Genomic DNA, 7470 nt, shown 5'->3' with positions numbered 1-7470 from the left:
TACTATTGACAGTAGAAGCTGAACTCCGCTAATGACCGGTTGTGAGTATGTGGACGGTTGTAACCATAAGCCCCTTTTTATTAAAGGCTTGAGTTTGGAAATCCTTACAAAGTATGAAATGGCTATTTTATTTTGCCCAAACAGAGGCAGGGACTGGCGGATGGAGGACCTTGCTCTGCTGATGGGTGACAGTCAAGATGTGAGAATCTGCCTTTGAAAGAGGTTATTCTCTTGTAGAGGGGCTGCTAGTCTTCTCTCACTACCTGGACTGAGCTGGGCCACCGCAAATGCAGCTATGGCAGCCAGTCATAGCTCCGAGGTCTCACGTAGACTGAGCAACCACAATGCAGCTGTGTCCTTTTGTTGTACGATCACAGCACGGCTGTCCGACTGTTTTAGTTTGTTAGCAGTGGAGATGATTAGTTGTTTCCCACGTTAAAGGGGGCGGAGCATTGAGCACAATTTGTAATCCCTCACTTCTCAGTGGCTCTGACCCCCAGTTATTTCTGAGTATATCTTTTTGTAACAATGCCCTAAGCCTGTAATTGACATTGAGGCATAGTGCAATTATGAATGCTATAATCATTGTACATCTCTCTTATTTATATATACAGTTGAAGTTTACATACACTTAGATTGGAGTCAATAAAACTCATTTTTCAACCACTCCACAAACCTCTTAACGAACTATGGTTTTGGCAAGTCGGTTAGGACATTACTTTGTGCATGACACATTTCTCCAGCAATTGCTTACAGACAGATGAATTCATTTTATCACAATTCCAGTGGGTCAGAAGTTTACATACACTAAGTTGCCTGTGCCTTTAAACAACTTGGAAAATTCCAGAAAATTATGTCATGGCTTTAGAAGCTTCTGTCAATTGGAGGTGTGGATGTATTTCAAGGCCTACCTTAACTCCGTGCCTTTTTGCTTGACATCATGGGATAATCAAAGAATCAGCCAAGACCTCAGAAACAATTGTAGACCTCCACAAGTCTGGTTCATCTGTGGGAGCAATTTCTAAACACCTGAAGGTACCATGTTCATCTGTACAAACAATAGTACACAAGTATAAACACCATGGGACCACGCATCTATCATACCTCTCAGAAAGGACACGTGTTCTGTCTCCTAGAGATTAACATACTTTGGTGGGAAAAGTGCAAATCAATCCCAGAACAACAACAAAGGACCTTGTGAAGATGCTTGAGGAAACGGGTACAAAAGTATCTATATCCACAGTAAAATGAGTCCTATATCGACATAACCTGAATGGTCACTCTTCAAGGAAGAAGCCACTGCTCCTGAACTGCCTTAAAAAAGCCAGACTACTGTTTGCAACTGCACATGGGGACCAAGATTTTACTTTTTGGCAAAATGTCCTCTGGTCTGATGAAACAAAAATAAAACTTTTGGCTATAATGACCATCGTTATCTTTGGAGGAAAATGGGGGTGCTTGCAAGGCAAAGAACACCATCCCAACTGTGAAGAACAGGGGTGGCAGCATCATGTTGTGGGGGTGCTTTGCTGCAGGAAGTACTGGTGCACTTCACAAAACAGATGACATCATGAGGGAAGAAAATTATGTGGATATATTGAAGCAACATTTCAAGACATCAGTCAGGAAGTTAAAGCTTGGTTGCAAATGGGTCTTCCAAATGGACAATGACCTCAAGCATACTTCCAAAGAGGCAAAATGCCTTAAGGACAAGAAAGTCAGGGTATTGGAGTGGCCATCAGAAATCCCTGACCTCAACCCTATAGAACATTTCTGTCTGGGCAGAACAGAAAATGTGTTTGTGAGCAAGGAGGCCTACAAACCTGACTCAGTTACACCAGCTCTGTCAGGAGGAACGGGCCAAAATTCACTCATTTTATTGTGGGAAGCTTGTGGAAGGCTACCTGAAATGTTTGACCCAAGTTAAACAATTTAAAAGCAATGCTACCAAATACTAATTGAGTGTATGTACACTTCTGACCCACTGGGAAGGTGATGAAATAAATCATTCTCTATTATTCTGACATTTCACATTCTTAAAATAAAGTGGTGATCCTAACCGACCTAAGACAGGGAATTTTTACTATGATTAAATGCATTTGGCTAAGGTGTAAGTAAACTTCCTACTTAAACTATGGCAGCATCCATGTTGGCTTTGTAATCATTACTTTTTTGCCAGATTGAATGTGCAATATTGAAAATATGTCTAATATATGGCTAATTCATTTGTGAAAAAAACATGGTTTTAAGAGGAGAATGTATATATATTTTTGCCAGTTAATTTTTCAACAAGAAACCAAGTGCAGTTTTAGATCTGCATAATGAGCAATCAATATGATCTAACGGAACAGTTTGCCAGAAGCTGCAATAGCTTTTGTTCATTCACTTTTGTATAAAAGACTGCAGACTCCAATTACAGGGCTAATTCCATTGGTTTAGACCGAAATACTGGCTTCAGGAAATGAGCACTTGTCCTAAGTATTACTAGATGAGTGTTTTGAAAACACTTAATTTCTTCCTTTCCTCATTGGAGTAGTCACTGATCTAGCATGATTGGATATGTTATAGCAAGAATCCCACTAGTCACAGATGTGAGTTCAACACCTAGTTTAGATTTTTCATTTGTTTGAGTTGTCAACTAATGTGAATTCAATGTGAAATCAACAAAAAACACCATGTCATTGGATTTAGGTTAAAAGTTATGTGAAATAAACATTCTCTTACAATTATTTTTTCCCCCCGAAACCAATCAGTTTTCCAAGTAGATTTTCCAAGTTTGAGTTGAAATTACTAAAACAACATTGATTTAATCCGTTTTTTGTCCACTGGGATCCCACTGCCAGATTAGTGATTTCTCCAAGGAAGGGAGGCAGGAAGGATGTATGAAAGTATTCAAACAGGGCTTTGGTTTCCCCTAGTCCTCCCCACACTGGGACTACTGTGTTCCGTTGGGGCTTATTGTTCAGGGGCCATTTATCGTAATGCTGCACCCCCTGAAGTTTCTTATGTTCATGTTTAAGACTGAGCTGTGACCAAGCAACGGTTCCAATGCCCAGTAAGAGTAAGCTGTTAGCCTCTCAAAAATACCTTCCAGTGTCTTTTTGCTGTAGAGGGTCCACGAAAACGACCCTAGATTAGAACCATTCCGAGTTCCAACATGCTTGAACCTATCCTGGATTGTGTTCATTAGGCATGCAATGGCAAATGTTTAAAAATAAATAAAGAGTTTGTTATTGGACAAGGCCAGGTTTGTCAGTTTTATTCTATTTGGTGCCTAATGAGCACGACCCAGTTCCTTCAGATCTGTAACATTGAAGGAGTAGGGGGCAGGGGCTAGGGAATGGGACGTGGGGGTGTATTTTTACCAGCACTTGATTACCAGAGTGTGTCATGGGTTAGAATGCAGGTAGGGGATCAAATGTGGCACTCTCCATAATGGCACGTGCACCACGCTCACAATATGCTAGGCACACACATTTGTTTAAATAGATTTCAAATCCAGTTGAGGAATGTACATTAATAGAAGCTTTTGCATTTCTTTTGATGGCCAATCATCAGAATGTACATTCTTTCAAATGTATTTATGAACTACATAAAAGTGATAGAAAAAAGTTCACATGTGCCTCCTGCTCTTATTTAATTAAGGAACACTTCATCATGTTTCCGCTCTCTAAATGAATATGTATGACATCTGTATGAACATGTTTCAGTATTCACGTCGAGACCAGAAGGCTATGTCACGAAGCCAGCCAGAAAGTAACAGGAAAGACAGCTAAATGTATATTTGACACACACACACACACACACACACACACACACACACACACACACACACACACACACACACACACACACACACACACACACACACACACACACACACACACACACACACACACACACACACACACACACACACACACACACACACACACACACACACACACACACGGCAGATAGCCTAGCGGTTAAGAGTGTAGGGCCAGTGACCAAAAGGTTGCTGGTTCAAATCCCTGAGCCAACTATGTGAAAAACATTTCCACTTGCCCTTGAGCAAGGAACTTAAGCATAATTACTTCTCAAAGGCACTCTGGATAAGAGTTCAATTAAAATAATGAATTCCTTTCCTAGAGGTGCTTGACAGATATTTACCTTGTGAGGTCACTGGCTTTGGTGCAATAGAGACCATGACAAGGAACAACTTGTGCAACTAGGCTATGGAATTGCGTGACAAAACAGAGTGATGGCCTCTATTAAAAAGAGGAGGATTCCAACAGTTTTCTATAGGCTAGGCCTACTATGTTATTTCTCAAATTTTCCTAATATTAAGCACATTGCTTCTCTTTACAACAGTTCTATATCCTACCTGGCTGGCATGAAAATGAACCACGGGAAAATTCATTTGCTATTTAAATGCATAGATGAAATGTTTTCCCCCCTTGCTCCTGTTTCGAGACAGGTGCATGATAATGGTACATTCTAAATCAAAACAAATGTAACACATTATTTAGTATATGTAAAGACAAAATTAAATCAAGAATAGTCTGATAGGTGAAAATATTAGCCTATCACTTGTGAATTATACATTATCACTTGTGAATGACGACCAGCTTGTGTGCAGTAAGTAAGGCAAGAAACAGTGCAAGGCTTTTTTTGCAACTTTTTCAAATCATAGCCTAGCTCAGAGGCCTATATGTTTTGAAAAGGTTAGAATCACATATAAAGTGGCCAAATAACTTCTTAAAATTAATCACATGAATCTGCTTTACAACTGGCTTAGAGCCTAACTGGCATACATACGCAGTGTGTGAGTTTCAGATCTGAGGAAGATCATTTCAACATAATAATGCACCTTTATTAAAAAAAAACATTACATGCATAATCGCATTTGTGGTGACTTTCCCATTAATGCAACATTTGAGTTTATAGCCTACTGCCATGTGAGCATGGCTGCGCGTAATAAATGTGAAGAAATAGCCTAATAGTTTATCAACATTTTAACGTTCTGATCTGTTGTGTCAGCCTCATTGCTTAAATGATTTTTTTGTATGCTAGTGGTTGTATTAATGTGGGATCTATCGCATCTGTCCCAGACTAGGTTTGGAATATTTCTTTCTCGCACAGAATAGGTAAACTTTTGCACCATAGTGGATAGTAGATTGACATAGGCTAGAGCTTTTGCTGTTTGTTAGGTCAACGAAAAGTAAATGTGGACAGCTCTTCCAATATCTTCAATATGCGCCTCGGATTTGGATAAGAACACACGCAGTTGCGTCCCGAATGTATCTGTCTTCACTGGTCACATGACCGAGAGCCATGTGAGTGAGAGGGCATTCGGAGCATGCAGACGGTAGAAGGGAATTGTAATTATTATATTCAGTCCAAGGGCACAACGGACCACTGGCCGTAAAATGCATGGATTGTTTTAGGAGGCATTCAGGCCACACAAAGGGGATGCCACCGGGAAACTCGAGGCATTATCAAGTGCTTGTCGAATTGTGAATGAGAGACTGATAAAGTGCATATAGCCTGCGCAAAAAAATAAGCAGAGCTCTTGCCTTTCAAGCGACTTTTTTTCCAAATCATCATTAGAGTCACATCATGCAGACTTAGAATGTATTAAAAATCAAACCATATAGCCCAACGTTCGTATCATAACTTAAGTTACATTAATAACTCTAAATGAAGCATATCGGAGTATATTTCTTAGTTAACTGCTCAACACAGAATAGCCGCATGTGCGTACTACCTCAAATTGTTTTGAGAAAATATTGTTTCTATTTTATTCAGCTTTGTTCAATTGAATTCTTTATACTATAAATTAATAGCACATAATTCTAAGCAAATCTTGTCTGCTAAATGAACTAATGTAACCCACAGCCATATGGCACAGCCAGATCACAGCCTCACATAATGACAACTCAAAGTATGCTATTCTGTTCTGTTCTTATGAAATAGACTACATTTTCTTAATATCATGTTTCTTTAAACCTGTCTAAAATAATATTGGAATTATTGTGATGGTACATTTATTAAATGTAGATGTTCCAACGGTCTGCCTCAGTGGCTTGCAGGCTATGCCTGGAAGGCAGCAGAAGCTAAATGTGTTTATGTTAAGTCACAGTCAATTACTATGAGACTGGCAGTTATTTGCTTTACAATCACCGGCTGACAAAATTTAATGACCATCACAGCCCTACTCACAACCGCAGACCACGTGTACTCAGCCATCCCAGGATCTCCACATCTGGCTTCTTCATCTGTGAGATCATCTGAGAACGGCCACCTGGACAGCTGATGAAATTGAGGAGTAATTCTGTCTTTAATAAATCCTTTTTGTGGGGAAAAACTGATTCTGATTGGCTGGGCCTGGCTCCCAAGTGGGTGGGCCTATTCCCTCCCAGGCACATCCATGGCCATGCCCTACCCAGTCGTGAAATCCATTGATTAGGGCCTAATGAATTTATTTCAGTTGACTGATTTCCTCCTGTAACTCAGTAAAATCAATTAAATTGTTGCATGTTGCGTTTATATTTTTTATTAGCCAAAATAGATAATTAAACTAATCTATTTCTAAAGCAGGAAGACTCTAAATTGGAAATCTTATTTAGTGTTACTTTTGTCATATGAGCCTAGGTATTATAGAAACATAACAGTGCCTTAGTCTCCTTGTAACTACAGGTAACTGCCAAAATATTGGAAACACCAACATAAAGTGTCTTAATAGGGTGTTGGGCCACCATGAGCCACCGAAACAGCTTCAATGCGCCTTGGCATATATTCTACAAGTGTCTGGAACTCTACTGGAAGGATGTGACACCATTCCTCCATGACAAATTCCATTTTTTATTTTTTTAATGGTGGTGGAAAACAGTGTCTGAGGCACAGCTCCAGAATCTGTTAAATTGGGTTAACATCTGGTGACACACACCCACACCCTTTAAACCCCCTATGCTCCTCTGAGATCTCTTCTAGCCATGGTAGCCAAAATAATGGGCAACTGGGCATTTTTATACATGATCCTAAGCATGATGGGATGTTTTAATTGCTTAAATAACTCAGGAACCACACCTGTGTGAAAGCACATTGCTCGCAATTTACTCAACCTGGTCTCAGGGATAGACATAACATAATGTAACGACCCTGGGTTTATTTGCGCGGAAATCGACTCTGCCGCTTGAGCATGCTTTTGCGGCACAGTCGATAGCGCGCTGGAACTCGGGATCGAAGGTTCGAGACCTGCTCCCTGCTGTTTCATTACATTGGTGTCAAAAGTTGGATCGGACCTTGCATCCACAACAGTGCGTGTGCTTAGCTGGTGAGCGTGTTCCTGTAAGACGTAGAGTTGCGAGGACGCGCTCTTTGAAAGGTGGGAGTAGTGTAAAGACCCTGGGTTTATAAGCGGAAATCGACTTTGCCAATTGAGCATGCTTTTGCGACACAGGTCAAGGGTTTGAGACCTACTCCCTG

Source organism: Oncorhynchus gorbuscha, linkage group LG04, assembly GCF_021184085.1.
Source record: "Oncorhynchus gorbuscha isolate QuinsamMale2020 ecotype Even-year linkage group LG04, OgorEven_v1.0, whole genome shotgun sequence".
Taxonomy (NCBI): domain Eukaryota; kingdom Metazoa; phylum Chordata; class Actinopteri; order Salmoniformes; family Salmonidae; genus Oncorhynchus; species Oncorhynchus gorbuscha.
Note: the sequence above shows the minus strand (reverse complement) of the source record.